Raw genomic sequence first — 19,445 nt, 5'->3', positions numbered from 1 at the left:
AATAACCACGCCAATTATTTAAGAGATTAAAGGAGTATTTTATTAATTATATATTTCATCCGTAGTTTAGCCCGTTGTTTTCGTGTTTAGATTAATACATCTTATAAACACCATTGGTGAATACCCTAGAACAATGCCTTTTAAACTGTTAATACAGACGCGGTCGGGAGAATCATTTTTTTACGAAATCATCATTAATAATGATACAGATGATAAAACCTAGATCATAAGAAATATCAAATAGTCTTTATAAACGTTTGCGAAAAACTGATCCTGTCGCAATATACATTTAGTACAATGTAAACTAGACTACAATATAGGTCTTAGTTTAAAGTACTGGCAACATAATACGTTCTTTGAAACGTTTGTTTGTGAATGTTTTACGTGTTTAGGAAATTCTCTAAGCGATACAATGTTTGCTTTGTGTGTTCCATTTTAAATAAAGTAACAGTTGCCCTCGCTTCGTGCGTGTGATATTAGGCGATAGATGGCGTTAGTACATCAACATTTTAGTACTCAGAAATGTCAAATGGTTAAGTGTCAACTTGATGTGCCGTTTGACAGCCACGATTTCTGAAAAGCACTCAAAAGATTGATGTAAACAATGTAATAGTTTATATGCGTTAAAGATTTATTTATCAAAGTCAAGTGTCAATATAGTTATATCTTACTCAGAAATAAAGTAGCTTTCTTTTTGCTCAATATTCAATAGCAATTCAATAATTTATGACTTCCTATAAATTAATTTTAAAGCTCTAAGAGATATATAAGATATAGAGATAGATAAGATCTAAGACATCTACTTTTCCCATAAATAAAGTTTTTGGATTATTCTTAAAGATAAGAGCCTGATTACTTCCTCGTTTAGACTTTACTTAAGGAAACGAGTAATCATTCAAGTATGAACAAAATTTTGACATTATTCAACATCCATACGATAGCAGGACAGAACAATAAATTTGCAATGCAAATTACTTACACTCATTAAAGCTGTACGTCAAAATTAATACAGTAAAATCGATGTGATTTAATGGAAAATATTCGACATATATTTAATAATGTTATACATTAATTCAGTTTCAATATTAAGAACTAAAAAATAAATGTATAACTGTACTTTGAAAACTTTACTTTCAAGTTCTGTTTTATATGTCAACCAATTATTCGATTAGTACAAGAAGTCAACGAAGTTTATGTAATTCCACGAATCTTAATTATATGTTGAAAAAATTTAATACTGAGGTCGGGATCGTTATCGCTTGTGGAAGATATAGAAAACCAGTGCTGGTAGACAGCGGAAATCTTCTAGCGCTTTTCTCAAAACGTATCTTTACCAATACAGATTTTTCTTAAATTCATAGTATTTGAGTTTTTTTGTACGGTATTCGGACTGTTGTCTTTGAAAGTTAAAATTGTCACCATTAAGTTTAATAACACAAGTATACACTTGAAAGTTCCGACCTTAGCGCCTAAGCTTATATTTGAGATATATTAAACAAAAATCTCTATTTGCGAACGGTTGCCAGACAAAAACGCAATTCTATAACCGTCACTGTGATCTCTAATTACAACCAGTCCTCCTAATGGATGGACACTAAAATTTGATATAGTGCGCAGTTAAGAACACACGCTAAAGTCACTCATCGCATTTGTAATCTAAGGCCGCGGCTATATATTATGCTGTCCAAATTATATTCGCTAATTCTAAGTATAGATCTTGTGACATTTACTACGTTTAACTCGCTTCCATAATTCAATGAGGTCCCATTTCTGACCGCGACTAAGAAGACATAGACATTCTGGTTTTAATAATAGATTTTACTAATGTTCAGTAATTGTCGAGGAAACGAGTGTTAGTTCCAAACTAGCACTGTCAAACTTTCTAACCAAATGAAAAATCTATTTGCCTCATTTTAGCAAGCAAAACAATCATCTTTTTTGTAAAAACTAGCACAGGCTACAACTTACAAAAAGTCCATTTACATCATTGAATTATACTAATTTAGAAAAAAAAAAATCGCATCTCCACAAACGATGTCAATAATTTCACACAAAAGCACATTTTAATATCGTACTTAGAAGTTTTGAAATTCCGGTTAGCAACAACTCATTATTTTTTTCTACATGTAAAAAATATGCGATTCGCTGTATCGTTTTTTTAAAACTTGTTTATGAACTCGTTTTGAGGAAGAAATAGACGATATCTGATCTATGTGATTCCTTATATATTAGGTTGGGGAAAAGTCTTTTCGCATTATAGTATGTATGAACTTGTAATAAAATCTCTTTGGCTATTCTATGAAATTCAAATGACACATTTTCCTAAAATGTGTCATTTTTATTTATTTTTAGTAGTCAAGATGTCTCAAGATGAGTGAATGTAATAAAGAAATTCGATACATTTTAAAAATTTACTGCAATAAAGGAAAAAATGCAACGCAAGACGCGAAAAAAATTAGCGATGTTTATGTACCTAGTGTAGTGTCTGTGAGAGTAGCACAAATTTGGTTTAAACATCTTCAATCCGGAAATTTTAATGTCAAAGGTGCACGTCGCTCTAGTCGCCCGCCTATACGCACGCATAAAAGTGGAGGAAGATCGGATCAGATATCAGTAGTAACGACGTAGCTGAAGAACTCGAAATTGACCACAATACAGTTTTGGCGCATTTGAAAAAAACTGGGTACACAAAAAGCCGGTCAGGCTTAACAAGGTGATGCTGTGTTTCTTGTGGGATTGGAAGGGTATTATTCATTATGAGCTGTTACCACCAGGAAGGACCATCGATTCTGAACTCTACTGCGACCAACTGATGAGATTAAAGCAAGAAGTTGAGAGAAAGCGGCCGGAATTAATAAACAGAAGGGGTGTGTGTGGTTTTTCACCATAATAACGCTAGACTTCACACATCTTTAGTCACTCAGAAAAAAATCGGAGAGCTTGGCTGGGAGGTTTTAATGCATCCGCCGTATAGTCCTGCAACTTTCAGATTTCCACCTGTTTCGGTCTCTTAAGAATTCTATAGGCATTGTCAGGTTAACATCACGAGAGGACTGCCAAAACAAATTCTCGAGGTATTTTGATCAGAAACCCCAGAATTTCTATAGCAATGGGATCATGTCCCTACCTACAAGATGGCAAAAAGTTATCGCACAAACACGTGTTTGTACGTACGTACGTACCTTAGTTAAATGTAAATAAACTATATTTAAAAATGTGAATTTTCTTTAAAAAATGCGAAGAAGAGTTTTCTCCAACCTATTACGGACTTACTAAAAACCTTCTATTTCCACTTACATAGCCGTTTCAAAGCTTACCATACCTTCGGGCCAAAATACTACAACGCCAATCTAACAATAATCTAGTTTCATGCGCTGTCAAATCATTTTTTCTTGATGTTTGGCATATTTTACAGTTCTGGCTGAGGTACAATTTGAAGAAGAAACTTATTTATGAACACATTGACAGTGCACAAAAAAGATTTAAAGTTAAGACGTGTTAAAAATGCGCATTGAAAGAAGCGCCGCAAGCATGTTGATATATTAAAATCAATCGAAAAATACAATCTTCTAATAGTAAATTAAGCGATTTCACTTAACGAGAAGGTTAGGTCACCTGTATACTGCTCTATACTTAATTACGTCATGACGAAGGAGAGAAAAACAAACCCATACTAGAATTATAATAAATAGGTAGAATTAAAAATACGTATCCCACGAGTATCATGATAATAAAAAATAGTGAATGACGGAATATCCGTTAATAAAATTTCATTACTCATTTGCTGTCCAGATGTTTTATTCACTACTTATATAAAAATTATTATAACAGGAGCACATTTCAATACTTCGTGGTGGTCATTATTTTTTAAGTGGTAATAGGTACGTAATTCTAATATAATATAAAGTAATATCATATAATATAATATAAGTAATATAAAGTAATATCTACTTAATATTATAAGTATAATATTAGTAACTTCTCTACATGCATTAAAAAATGAATTTTTATCTCAGATATATGTACACTGTTACATTTCTTGTATAAAATATGATTTTTTTTTATAGAATTTAGTTTAAATTACTGTTAGAAGAAATTATCATATTGATGATTTTGGTTAATGGATATAGACCAGACTTATGGAGTACCACAACGGTAGTAGGCAGTAACCACAACTAACAAACCAAAACAGATACAACACATGTTATATTGAAATTACCACAGTTTAATTGTTATTATAATCAACAATTCTAAGTTCAAGAAAGTTGTTCTAAGAAACAAACAAGCTAATCCTGGTATAAAAAATAAATTTAAAATGCAAGAAAAAAGAATTAGCCCTAAAATGTCATACAGTACATGATTGGATTATGGTGCAAATTTTTATAAATTTTATGATTTACATAGGTATTTGCTTGTAAAATCCACTTGTAAAACTTGTTTTTGTTAAACATCTTGGTATCTGCAAATGAAAATCTATATATTCTCACTAAATATTTTCAATTTAGGTTTTAAATTTCTTTTAACTTGTGATGAAAAGGTTTAGTAAGTTGAAAAAAATTCTAACAAGGCAACCTAATAACTTCTGATCCTTATGAGGTAATAGTGGGAAAGAGGTATTCTTAGTTATGACTCATATACTTGTTTTTACTGAGTATAATAGAATGGTACCTTAAAGAGAACATATAATTGTATATAAGTTGTAATAATTCAGATTACATAAGCAATTGTGGGTGTATCTATAACATACATTTTAAGCAGCATAATAAACATTAACCATCAACATGGATCAAGCCCGACAGGCTTGTGGACCTTTAAGAAGTCTCATCCCTGTAAAAATAGCTTAGTAGCTTTCAAATTCAGGTATGTTGAACAAGGCAACATCTAGCACTGAATGTTATCACACATCTTAACACTACACATATCTTAACACTATAGAAACAAAATTCGGAAATTCAGAATGCTATGGAATTTTGTAGATTGATAAAAATACTAAAAGTAAAACCCCAACACAAGTGTCTCTGACAACTTACGGGGGCTGTCTCAACTCATGTATTTTATGTTAAATTTAAGACACAATAAACATTTTTGATTTATTTGATTTTTTTTAAAGCAATAATTTTTGATGTCTAGAGACACTATATCTATTGCAGCTAATATATTAAGGTTAGAACTGTAATGTGCCTACATAATATCGTAATATAATGTGACTACAAATCGATAGAAGAGTTTAAGTTATTAAAGATATATAACTTTACTGTTTGTTAATAACTTTACTTTAACTAAGTGGGCATGTCTTTAGGTAATTCCATACTATAAAATAACAAACTTAAATAACTATTTCAAGTAAAATATATATTTAAAAATAATCTAATTAATCCATCTAAAAGTATTTTAGATAAAAATCTTAATTATTAAATTGTTTTTCATTAGATTTCCTTATATTTTGCAGGATTAACATACTATTTGTTTACATATAGACATATCTACAAGCTTTATATAGCTTATAAAGAATACTGTGAGCTTTAAAAGTTTGCAGATTATTAAAATACTATACCATAAGCAAATCAATCTTAAAACATGTAGGTTTTGAATTCTTTGTTTTAAGATTATAATATTGAAATATCAAGAAACAGGTACAAAATGACATATTATTTGTATGACTTTAAAATAAGACCCTAGGTATTTCCTAGTTAAAATAATGAATTATATTTAGTAATGCTAACACTTAAAAATTGATATTTTAGGTAATTGGCATAAGTTTATTAATAACAAGCTAAAAATGCCCCAAGAATCTTATAACTTAAGGATTTCAAGGAAAATTCTCTTTCAACCGAAAAAATATCATAAACATTTTCAGTATAATCATAGATTAAATGGAACTTATATTTTAAATTTGGAATTAAATTTGTTTAAATTAAATAGGTACTAACAAGTGCGTTTATATTACCGCGCCACGGATAGGCCTACGGGTATTCTCAGGAGCCGTCTCCTACAATATCTTTAGTATTTTCAGCATTTAAACTAGAAATATACAAACTAAAACTATTACTAACCTTAAGAATAGGTGTTTTTCCTCATCCGAATTGAAAATCCAAAGCGTATTCACTTCAATGATACACTAATTTCACTTTTCACTGACACTAACTGTTATAAGAAAACGTAAATTGCTTTGTTTATGTGTTTTTTACCTTATTACACAAGACAAATTCACGTCACAACACAAATTATCATCGTCTAAAACTACAATCACCTACCGTCTTTCATACGAATAATTACAGTAATTATTTTTCAGAAAACCGGTACAAATATGAATTTATTTGATGTAGAATAAGAATAATATAGAACGGCAGCCGTGTCCTTCGCATGCCCAAACAGCTGTTCTGGATGAGTGGACGTAAAATCGATAACACCGAATAATTGGAGCGATATAACACTTCACACAGTAACAATGCACTACAAATGCACTAAATAGTGCACTCTACTTAATATATCGTACCCTAATACACACTGGGAAATGATTAGTTTCATACGCAAATGAAAAACTACATGCTCTATTTACAATTTAGTGGTAGTAAGTAATTGCTTCTAGTTTTGTGTAGTAGAATCAGTAAGCGCGGCACACGCGTTCGTACTCAATGTTTGATCGCGGACTGTGCGCCGTTGGAGCGGCGGGACGAGGAGGGGAGGCGTAGAGGGCGGGTCGCAGGCGGGCCGAAGCGGAATGCTATTGTAGGCGAACTTGCCTGCCACTTTTTTTCCCTCAATTCTGGTCAAACAAGTTTCGTATACAACCTGCATTATAAGGATTCCGCCATTCTTCGAACGAGGCAACGGTCTCTTGTAAACTTTGAAGAGCATAGGGTTTCAAAGTTCGAGGTATTGCCAGGTATTACGTTATGCGGCGTCGAAAAGGGGAGAGTTATGGGCTTAAAGGGGTAATGAAGAAGTAATTCTAGTAATTAAGCACCGCCAAAAAGTCGCATATCACGTTTCAGCCTTTAGTTTTGCAATGAATACGCTCTGGCGTTTTTAAATTCCGTGGTGTCAATCAAAGAAAGAATGAACTCATTGTGAAATCACGGTTGATTGTTATTTATGATGTATTCCGAAAGATTAACACTTCAGTCTACACCTACCTACAATAGTTTTGATGTATATTACTAAAGGATATGAATATGGATATTGTTTCTCGGAAATGTATGACGCCCCGAACTTTGTGATAATCAATTGACAGTAATGGAAAAGACATCTTCTGTTTCAAGGCAATATAACTTATTCTGGGCATATCTGAATGTGTCTATCAATTAAGTATCTCCCGTATAATGTCGATACCGTGATGACTTGGAAGAATGCAAACAGAGATTAAGTAATATTTGTATTGAAAGCTGCCAAACGTCATCGGATTTAAAGCTGACAAACGTCATCTGATGACAGTAACATCATAAAAATTGCCAATCTAAAGTAATTGGTAATTGTCAATTTAATTTGATTATGATAAATGCAAATTATCAATAAGGTGAACTGAATCTAAATATAAAATTGAGTATTAACAAGATGGCTAATATTATAAACATTTAAGATGTAGGTATTTATGTGGATTTAAAAAAAAATTAAGAAACGAGAAAGGTAAGGCTTTTAACGAATGTCTAAAGTTTCGAACAATCACACCGAACAGTAAACTCCAGTCTTGGAGTTAGTTCCCTGCTAGCTTGCGCCACAGTATTAAAGATAGTCAGTAGATACTTTAACGAAAAAACGCTATATAATATTACAAATACAATATTCGTGTTAAAACTCAGCTTAGTATAGATATTTTATTGCGCATGCGAGGAACTGCGTTATCGCCGTTTGGTACTCTAATAAAATATCGATATCTCAACTTTTATGAACTTATATAATTGTATTATATTCATATTAAACTTTAACGAAATAGATCTTATTTTTTTAATTTAGTAACAGGTTTATTTAATTAACATTTCTCACTATCTATCAAATATATAATAATTAAAGTTTTTCATTTCATGAATTTACAGATTGTTACACTTGTTTTAGCTTTCGTTAATCAAGTCAATACAGCGAGCGCTACTATAGCAAAACAGCGCTATTATAGTCATGTTTCAACTGCAAATGAGAACACTGTTAGAAATAGTACTGTGGGTGCCGTGACGTCATCGAAGCGGCGCGTCGCGATCAAAATAAAACCCGCTTCACAAGTCCAACAAAAGTATGACCTATAGGAACTAACTCGTCTTACTGGACAATTTAATATTACTATAACATTTTTAAAAAATATTCAAAATACTTTTTTTCTTATGTATTGTGAAAAAATATAGCAATTAAATCGATTTCAAAATCAAATTAAAATATGGTCATCTAATTAAACTTTATGATTCCAGAGATATCAAAGTTCTATCACAATTTTTGTCAATCTTACAATATACAATTTAATGACGTAGTATCAATCAAATTTGAAAATGGAACATTCAACTCAGATTCTTATAACAGCTTAAATATATGTAGTTTGAAGATCTGTCAAAGTTTACCGCGATGATTACCATACTGACTTTAGTCATTAGGTTCGTAATTATGATTTGAGATTGCCCCTACCTTACCTCATTTATTAGGATTCATTTATCTTTTAACAATGTTCTAAAAATATCCAGACTAAAATATTAGAACTTCAGTTCCAAGTTTGCAAACTAATTCAAGGTTGGTAAAGTTCGTAGAAGCATTTGATAAACAAGAGACAAGGATGGAGAAGCCTTTACACGTGAAAAAGAGACAGAGCATAGTATATTTATTGCCTTATCCAGTTACTGTATTAAGAGAAAAGAGACAAATATAATTAGCTTGCCTCCCTCCGGCCACCAGCGAACTATTTGTAACAAGATCACTTTTGGAAATTTTTAATTAGTTCATGGAATTGATATTACTTATACAATAATCGACATATCAATGATAATTATGTTTTCTAATGATAAATTAATGCTAGTTATGTTCTGATCTAGTTTGTAATACTGTAGATATACCTAAATTAGAGTAATACAAGTACTCAATTCTTGTCTATAAAGATTTTCTCGAACCATCTTTCTAGTTGTTTTACAAGTCTGTCAGTCCTAGCCACAGATATTGTATTCATTTAAATTGTTCTTTTTTTAAATGCTACTTCTGAACCTGACACTCTTCGTGTCAGAAATGCCAGTTTTCTTACGATGTTTCCCTCCAAATGTCAATTACACACGAAGAAAAAAATTATCATGATTTAACTAAGTCTAAGCTTCACTTATTTATCACTTACACATAAAATCGTTAAGGAACCTGCAAATAAGTTAACATTTTGTTAATTTTGAGTTTTATTTAAAATGTAACACGTGTTAAAATTTACTGTTATGACATAATATTTGTTTCGGATAGCAGGAGAACATTGCCTGTTAGTGTGATATCTTGAACCAGTATCCGAAATAACAAACAACAAAGACATCTCGTAAAAGATGTGAATTTTTCGCAAATCCTTATTAAAATCTTTCAATGTAATTATGTTAAAATAGAAATAGGCCCAGACCTAAAAAGGTCCACCTTTTACCGTTACCTTTTATCATTTGTTTTTCTAATATACTAATCAAATTTTCATATCATAACATGATATCATGAAGTGCACATTATTTCCCTATATAATTGCTAGATATTGATTCGCTCATTAATCTTGCCGTCTTAACCGTTCAATTCTTGGTCTATGGATGGACACCGCGTCGACAGTGGTCAGCATATATTCACGATTAAAAAAGAAAATCAATGGCAACCTTCAAGGCCTGAGATTTCTGTATCTGTTTCATGATCATTTGTTAATCTAGTACTCAAGTAGGAGATCAGCCTTCTGTGCCTGACGCACGCCGTCGACTTTGTTGGGTCTAAGGCAAGCCGCTTTCCTCACGATGTGTTCTATCACTGTTCGAGCGAATGTTAAATGCGGACATAGAAAGAAAGTGCAAAGGTGCACAGCCGGGGATCAGGGATGATTGTACACGCTGAAGCCATAAGGCCAACACTGCATAAATAGACAATATGTTTACAAATATTGCTTTTTTGTTCTTATCGGGTTTTAAACAAAATTTTGCAGAGCAAGTAACTAAGGAACAACATGCTATTTCAGTGGATTTAATATCAATATACTATAATTAAGGTTGCCTTCCAAACCTTCAATTGTACTGAAATTTTATTTCTATAACTTTGTCTGCGTTGAACGCGTAATAGATAAATAGTATTTTCTAAGTGAGCATTTATTCTCGCTCGTGAGAAAACCGGCATGCCTTAGACCCAAAAAGACAACGGCTACATGACAATTAAAAAAACAAATGATCACGAAACAGACCCAAACGGTTGTAGCGCCACTGTTTTTTGTATATGAAATATAATTGTCTACCACAAAGCAGCGCGTTCTAGTATTATTTCAGATACTGATATATATCACACTAACAGTAACAGGCAAGGTGTTTTCTGCCATCTAATACAACATAAATATAATGTCATAAAAGTAAAAGATAACACGTGTTACATTTTAAATCATACTCAATATTAACACAATGTAAACTTATTTGCATGTACTATAGTAATTTTATGTGATATAAAACCTTTATTGAGGATTTTCGTAAAAATAATATATTTTACAAGATTTCTTTGTACTGTCCAATAACTCCAAAATACATAATTTCGATACTCCGTAGTACGGGCGAGGAAATAAACTCACTTTCACATTTCTATGGTATCAATTATTATTTGCGTGTTTTTATACAGCATAAAGGCATATAATCTGTGGCTATAATTGTTTGTTTTGCTCAAAAATCTAGGACCTTTGCAGGTCTACCTAACATCTAACAAATGACGTAGGTGGTACAGAACTTATGACTTGCATTTTCCTGTACTCGGACCGCTATGGTGGTCATATTATTTTCAGGAAGCCAGATACCTGATTTATACATAAAATATAGATTGACAGCGAAGCACTAACAGTGTAAAATATATTTCTATCTACACACTAGTAACATATGTTTTTAAACTGTGAATTTATCGTTACTTAACTTGTGAACAGATTTATCTACTCGGGACGACACGAAAGTTTATGCAGACTGTAAAAATACGGAAAGTGGCATGTCTTGGACACGTTTTGCGTTGTCATCAATACGACTTGTTGCTGCTTAGGCAACATTCAAGGCAAGAGACTGATGGAAAGAGATGTCGTGGTTGCGGGAGTACGGGAGTGGACCGGCATCAAATCCGCTGAGGAGTTGTTCAGACTAGCGCTAGGTGCCCGGCAATTCAACTTGTTTATAGCCAACCTTAAAGATAAAGTAGCACCTGAAGAAGAAGAGAACGTAAATACATTCGTAATACAGAAAACATCAACCTAACTCCCGATATCCAGATTGAGCATTCTGATAAATAAGCTAGGGTATCCAATCCATAGTTATTTCACACTTTGAAATCCATTTTCGCTAAGTTTTTATAATGTATTCGTGTATGTTATGTTTGCCTGTAAGTGCTTGTCACGTTGTATTTTGTTCTCCTTAAGTACCAATGTGTGCCGAGCGTTGGCAAGTTTTTGTAAATAAAATAAAAATGTATAATTGCTTGAAAATTTGCAAACTTCACATGATTAGCTACATTGATATATATTTAAAAAAAAATACATATTTTCCACATTCATTCATTGATAGATAACAACATCAAATGCTAATTGACATCATTGATTTCCTCCAATTATTTTGTATGTTTCACATTTCCGCTATTTTTATTATATGGTTTCCTGCGCATGATTACTAATCAAGTTTGATTCTTTCTGATACATTAATTAGTTCTACACACTATTCCTTCTTAATAACCTTGCCTCCAAATCTTTAAAATAGTGTTTCAATCTTTGAAGGGTAAGAGTTTTTTTTTCAGTCACATTTTCTCTTCGATTGCAACAACACAACAATTTTACAAATATCTCACGACTAACAGAATTTAAAGGCCGGCAGCGCACTTGCTAGCGTCTGGCAGACGGCTATGAGCGGCTGAATCAGTTACGTCAGACAGAACTGGCAGGCAGTTTACATAAAAAATTATAATATCGAAGCGGACAGCAAATTGTCTGTTCATATCATTTGTTTATAATATACTAGCGGACCCGACAGACCTTGTCCTGTCTTAACTATCAATATTAATTTCGAGTTAGTATAAATAACTAAAAAAAAATATTTCAGAAATAAAGTGTTAATTATTGTAATACAACATACTTTGTTTGTTTTTCTAGCCGCAATCTCTCAATGATATGTCAAACGCCATAAGGTTACATCAAAAAAGTGTGAATTGTAAAAGCGCTATGCACTGAAAAAAAATAACTGTTGTAACAAAAGTCTGGATAACTTAATAAAATTGAAACTGATTTTCCGCGCTATTTCCTTAATTTTTCTTTCATAAGAACCTTCTCCTGACGATAACAAACACAACAAAAAAAGAATTAGCGAAATCGGCCCAGTGTGATGCCGTGACCAAAGGAAATAGGGATTCATTTATATATATAGATTTAAGATATAATATAAGATATATCGGCACTTAATCTTCTGGTTTATGCAGTTTATGATCTGATTTAAGTTTTAATACATAAAAAAAATATGAAACGTTGAAGAAAATAAAACCAACTTTTGTCTCAAGTGTACCGTTGTCAACAGGTTGGCTCAGTTGTTCAAAGCAAGAGTGATTTTGTCTCAAGATATCTCTCACCGCTCGCCCTGTCGCTTGAAAATGCTGACTAACAAATTTTACGACTACGTAGTCGCACCACACAATGTACGTACATTGTGTGTTATGCCATAGAAATATAGACATTGGGAACAGTAGACAATTAGATGTCACTCAATTTTAGTACGTATATAAATGGACTTATATGCTCAATTGGCTTAAAAGAATATGTTTTGTTATTACCACTGAGTCGCTTTGAAAATAAATAAAAGTGACGAAACAGTCTATTGACTATTGCATTAAGTTTTTTTTTCGTAGATGATGTATTTTGAGGTTAAATATCAAAACGCCAACGTCATTGAGTAACTCAATAATAATCAAAAAAAATCGGAAGTCATTTACATACCATGTAGGTTTTTACACAATGGATATATCATTATTCTGACATAAATATCATCTCATACCCACATTTTGGGAAATGAACGTTTTTCAATTAAACATTAAGTTTAAAAAGCACTATTTATAGTCAATCGAGATAAGATCGTGACAATTGTCAAAAAGCGAAAAATAACAATGCAATGTGCGGGTAATTATTGTAAGACCATCATAACAATGGGCTGTCCGCAATCGGTCAAAATGAGGGGATTCCCCTCAGTTTGATTAAAGCTGTGGGGACTGTCAAAAAGGGACACTTAACGTCCACATTTACGTGCATCATACTTAAAACTAGCTTTAAGAACTTATAGTTTTGTTTTCAATTAAAAAACAGTCAATAACAATTGCAAAGCAGAAATATATTATATTTAATTTAAATGTTGTGTGTTAAAAAGCACACTAACGAATGTAAAAAAATAATAATTACGTAAGATACTTTGACGTACGTTTCGTAATTTTTTCAAATATTATATCGTTTGAAAGCGGTTATCTCGGCAAGTACCTACTTGCACCTGATGCATGCACAGGAAGCTGATCAGGTGGATCAGCTTCCTGTGACTGTCACACGCCGTCGACTCTTTGACTCTTAAAGCAAGCCGGTTTCCTCACGATGTTTTCCTTCGCCGTTTTAACAAATGTTAAATGCACACATTGGTGGACGCCTAGAATCGAACCTATGACCTCAGGGATAAGAGTCACCCGCTGCACCACGCTGGCTTCAGCGTGCCAACACTGTTAGTCTGATTTTAGTCTTCGTAAAAATTTGTGTCCGCCTTTGATTGGACTCTGCATATGCTACTTTGTATCTCCAATATACTCTGCCTTGCGTTTTCAATAATATGTATATCAACGCCAGAACGGATGTTGTGTTTTGTAGGACACCGTGTGATGTGTATATGTCTCAAGGGACTCTTTGAAAATGTTAGGACTTTACAGGACCCTATGCGGCATACCTTATGACTTCCTCTAGTCTCTGAATTTCTCCTTATCCATTTACTAATCTCATGGTTTAGACATTATTAAATCTTGTCGAGCAGTAAAATAAAAGTCTGACAGGCCGCGGACTCCTAGGACAGGACTTACTGCGTACTCCCGAATGTAAAATCGTTACGTACTGGATTTAATTAGGGAGTTCGCCTAGAGTATTAACATGAGTAAATGTAAACTGTCAATACAAGTCACAACTTAAAACCTTTCTTTAAGGTATTCGTATTAAAAAAACAACTTTTAAGGCCTGGGTCTCAGATTTCGATATCTGTTTCGTGATCTTCATCTAATAGACCAGTGTGATCATCATCTACTTTTTAGATGTAAGGCATGCCAGTTTCCTCACGTTGGAAGGACGAGTCAAATGTAGTAAATCCGCACGTAGGAAGAAAGCCCATTGGCCAGGAACGATCCTACCACCTCAGGGACAACACAACTCATATTCCTATTAAACATACCTATTATATGAATTCGTACTGATCATAATGACTGTTTTGAAGTACCAACAAATCGTTTTCTATTAATTTACTATTCGTGTATCATCTGTTAAGTACATATGTCCAATTTAATCAAAATGAAATAATTACAACTTTAATAACAAATGATCTGGAAATAATTTCTATACAAATATATTTATTAACGTTATTTGTTGAAGTCTCACCTCTTCCCCAAAGGGTAGATAGAATCCACAGACCTCACTGCCAACATATCTCTTTCGCTTCCTGAATTATTATGATAATGCAGGAAGCGAAAGAGATATGTTCATAATAGGCACATACACGCTCGTCAGTTATTGGTGCTTTAGTGTTGCCTTTTTCACTATTCACGTGTTACGCAGTTTAAAACTACAAATAAATATAAAATGCGAACAGAATAATAAAAAGATATATAGAATATTTATATAATAGCAACTAACTAACTAAACTAACTAAATATAAGCAACAGGGAGCTATGTTGCCATTATTTTAGTGAAATTAGTTGTCAGTTTTTTGGTCTCATAAAGTCTATAAAGTCATTTTAGTTTTATGAAACACCGTCCAGGGCTAACCGCACCCTTGTAATGGTCATTTTACGTTTAGTAAGCTTCTTACGTAGAATCAATTTCGATAAAACTGAAATGATCTATAAGTATTGTGGTAAAACGTTTTCATTGTCCTTTTTATTACCAGGGGTGAATTATTAATAGTGAATAGTTTACCTAAAAAAGCTTAGATAATTTGAATAGAACAATTCGTATTTTAAATAAAATAAATATATTTAACAATAATTTATAAAAAAATACAAATAAGATTTTAATGGATGTGTATTGTGGTAATAAGAAAAGGAATCGATTTGTGCGACGTTGCCGCACCGATCTTGTTTGGGTTCTAGCTGTTCGTCGGGCGCCAAACACCGTTTTTAATGCCTATAAAAACATAGGTGAATATTCGATGGGATCGATAAAATGTTATGCATTTTTTAAGTAGTAAGTATTCTAAATTCTTGGCTTCTATTTCTTTAAACAGCGTGTACTTATTTGTATCAGATTTTAGGATGTACGCTATTTTAGAATTCAGTAGATACCTACTATTGACATCGCAAGTAAAGAAAATATAATATTTGTAATTGAGAGTCTGAGATTAACTATATTGCTTATGTAACTATTGCTTGTGTACTTGAACACTTAGGTAGTACTTACCAATAAATACTAAATAATTATTTATTAATTGTATTATTTTTTTATTCCTGTATAATATTAATGAATTATACAAAAGTTGTCATAGCATACTTGAATTACATAAATTTTCTACCGATTCAAGAAATAACTGTAAACTATAATTTAAAGTAAAATATTGAGAGCTGGTTTTATTACATGATCATATTATAGTTTAAAAAACGATATTTCATGTATACTATTATATATGCTGTATCTATAGTATGTTTGTAAGAAGTTTAGTTTAACTTCACTAGGTAGGTTTCCGACGGCAACTTTTAGCATAAAAACCACCTACCTTCTCCTACAATTTTCGACTAAATTATACTCATTTTATATCCTACTTTAGAAGTTTTAAAAGCTAAAATAAGTTTACTTGTAATTCAGATGCCGTTATAGGTATACATATACAATATCACTATAAATTAGGAATAAAAGAAATCCTTTTTCTTGGGAAATATAAGAAATATCTATATACAGAAATTGTATTTCATTATGTTTTTTACATTACATAAATAGGAAATATGAACCCGTATATAATGTCGTAGATTTATTTAAGCGTTAAAGGCCGATAGAGTGTGTCTTCCCTTAACCAACCGGATATCTTCGTGCCTACGCCAAAGCATTTCAACTTATTGGACATATTTCTATTAACCGACTGTTTTTTGTTTGTCCTGTAAATTTTACTATTGTACAAAATGGCACTTTACCAGCGCCACCTCTAAGATTAAAGAAAACCTTACTACGAATATAGTCGCAGGCAACAGCCAGTTTTCACGTCAATTATGCGTCACCACAGACCAAGTACAGAATCTATTTATATCCTAATTCTGAACAGACAAGACACAGACAGGGACACTTCAAGATGTATATCAATAATTATTTCCCTGTTGAAGTAGCCAGTCCAGTTAAAATTGTTTACCTTAATTTAATAAAAATTGTAAAATCTATACTGGATTGATTATTCATAAATCAGGTATGCAAAAAAGTACAACGAAAAGAAAACTACAAAGGAATGTAGTGCATATGTAAATATAGAATTGAATATTAGGCCCTCTAGCGACATTGATTAACAATGTGTCAGCTTCTAGAACCTACTCCCGGTACAAATAAATACGCCACTATGTTATTTAATTTTAATTTTTACTTTGAGTGACATCTTATGAAGTATTTGACTATTAAAAATAAACATAGCATTTCATCAGTTACGCCGCCACAAATTTTGAAGCGACATCTACGGGAAAATACCATAACCAACATTATGTGATCTTGTAGTTATATTATGATGACATACTCAACATCATACCAAAGCTACACACTAGATGTCGCTGTAAACAGCTTAGTAATTAATTAAAATTACATTAAATCCAACCAACAACAACAAATAAAAAAATAGATAAATCATTTCTATTGAAAAGCCGTAACTCTCGTGACAATTATAAATTTTGACGATGTCTTTAGCTGTGTATAAATAAGATATTAATACCTAAAAATATTAAGAAGACCGACGCATTGTTTTGCATTGACGCATTTCTAGACATTGTCCCCGAAGGACCGACAATTTACCTTACACATTTATTCTCAAAACATTTTTGTCGGACACATTACACTTTTGTCATAAAAAAGTAATCTTATTAGAAGGCAGAAGACAAAGTATATACTACGCCATTGTATCGATGCCTGCACCTATTCCTACTGTACTAATGTATAATATTTCCGAAGGTAGAAATTGCTACAAGAATATTCCTTTGCCTAATGGTTACCAATTGTAGTGGAGAGCGGTCTTTTTAGCAGCTGAAGAGAATAATAAATGAATTGCGAACAAGAATGTTACAAGAATGACTGAGTAATTTGTCAATTATGTGCATTGAAAGTTTACTTTAAGGATATAATAGAAAATTTTGCTCAACAGAAATCCTGAAAGAAACCGTTATCGTAATCATAACCAAAAAACCAGCAGCATTCTAATATAGTGAATGACATATTATATCATACTTTATTTTATTATACTTGATTACCTGTAACAAATTGACATACTTAGTAAAAATTTTATGTCAAAGGACGTCCCTCACGCGGATCGTTTTTGAGATTGCTACGTCGACGCTTAAACTCGTTAAACCAATTGTAAATAGTGGCACGAGATGGGACTTCATTAAGAAATGCTAATCGCAGTTTATCATAGCTTTGTTGTTGAGTAAGCCCACAACAAAAGTCATAATTAATCATTGACCGAAAAATTTCTCGCGTTAGGTTGATTTTCACGTGTAACAAGAGTTTTAGATTTGCCGCCAATTCACAAAAACAAATAAATGCAATAGACTACATTAGGTTACCAAAGAGTTTTGAAATTGAAAAAAAAATCATTAGCAATGTTTCTAACTAGGTAGTTCTAAACATTTTCAGTGGTACCCAAGTACGTGATGGACTTTTTGTTGCTCTGTCTCTCTGTTTTTTTGGTATAGTAGCAACACGTAAAATCCTCTGCAACCAATTATCTTATCTTCTTATGTTGTTAATCATTAAGGAAAGCAAATAGAAAATTTTGACGCCTTACAAGACGTTACAAGTCATCTTTATAATTACAGGGATTTCCAAGTATAACAAGCTGTGGCATATATTCGACGCTCAGAGATATGCTTGTTCATCGAAAAATTAACTTTCACTGATATTAGATACACTGAATCTCATTAATCCCGAGATCTCGTTATGTTGCCAAAATGCCACGAGATCACTCTATCACAACATACAGCGCTAGATTACTCATTAAGCATATATTTTTTTTCGGGATTTGTTCCTTGCGTCGACGAATATCGTATTTTTTTACTATATCGTTCCCATAGAATAAAAAAAAAACCGAATGAAACAGATGTAAAAAACATAAAACTGATATTTTTCTCAGATTCATCTCTTTTTGATGAGTGTGTCTAATCTCGTCTCGTCTCGTTATGTTTCGATAAAATAGCACGAGATCTTGCGAGATCGGGATTGCTTTCTCTTCATACGACTAAAGGATTTGTTGCTGACTGGCCATAAATAATAGTATTTATAGAAATGAAAAGTTGTATGTGTATCATTTTTACACGCACAATATTTTTTTATATTCCAAAGTTTTTATAGGTACATCGTCTACAGTTATGACTATGTATAGTTTTTTACAACATGGCTGATGATATTCACATTATTGCATGTTCTTTTCCCATTACAATTAATAATGAGCTAACGTAGACGTATAAACACAGCTACGTTTATATTTTATTTGTTGTCTACTTATTTTTATTATTATTGATTAATAAATGATTAATACTATAATAGTCATTAGAAGAAAAAAATTGTTTTTGCCTAAAATATTCTGCAAATAGCCATCGGTATATTCATTTACTTAAAATAAATAAATAATCTTTGGTTACAATATACATACGTCGCAGCCAACTAGCTTAATTAGCCGTTCAATTAACAGCCTAGCCGTTAAACTAGCGGCCTGGAAGATGTTCAGCCAGTTGATGAAACAGCTAGGCAAATGATTTGGATCGATGACGTTTCATTGCTTTCCTAGCCTGTTAATTGTTAATTTCATTTTAATTTCACTCTCAAACTCGAAATTAAGCTCTTCAAA

The 19,445-nt window shown here is 32.3% G+C and overlaps 1 protein-coding gene across 2 annotated transcripts in view; it reads right to left on the bottom strand.

Moving 5' to 3' along the window:
- The window catches only part of LOC123708830 (protein winged eye), a 72,644-nt gene extending 66,006 nt beyond the window's left edge, over positions 1-6,638 (bottom strand). For both annotated transcript variants that reach the window (XM_045659747.1, XM_045659748.1), the window contains exon 1: positions 6,054-6,638. The gene's annotated coding sequence lies outside the window, so the exon portion shown is untranslated. The remainder of the gene's footprint in view (positions 1-6,053) is intronic.
- Positions 6,639-19,445: the final 12,807 nt, after the last annotated feature.

This window comes from Pieris brassicae, chromosome 4 (assembly GCF_905147105.1).
Source record: "Pieris brassicae chromosome 4, ilPieBrab1.1, whole genome shotgun sequence".
NCBI lineage: Eukaryota > Metazoa > Arthropoda > Insecta > Lepidoptera > Pieridae > Pieris > Pieris brassicae.
The sequence above is the reverse complement of the archived record's forward strand: the minus strand, read 5'-3'. Positions and strand labels throughout refer to the sequence as shown.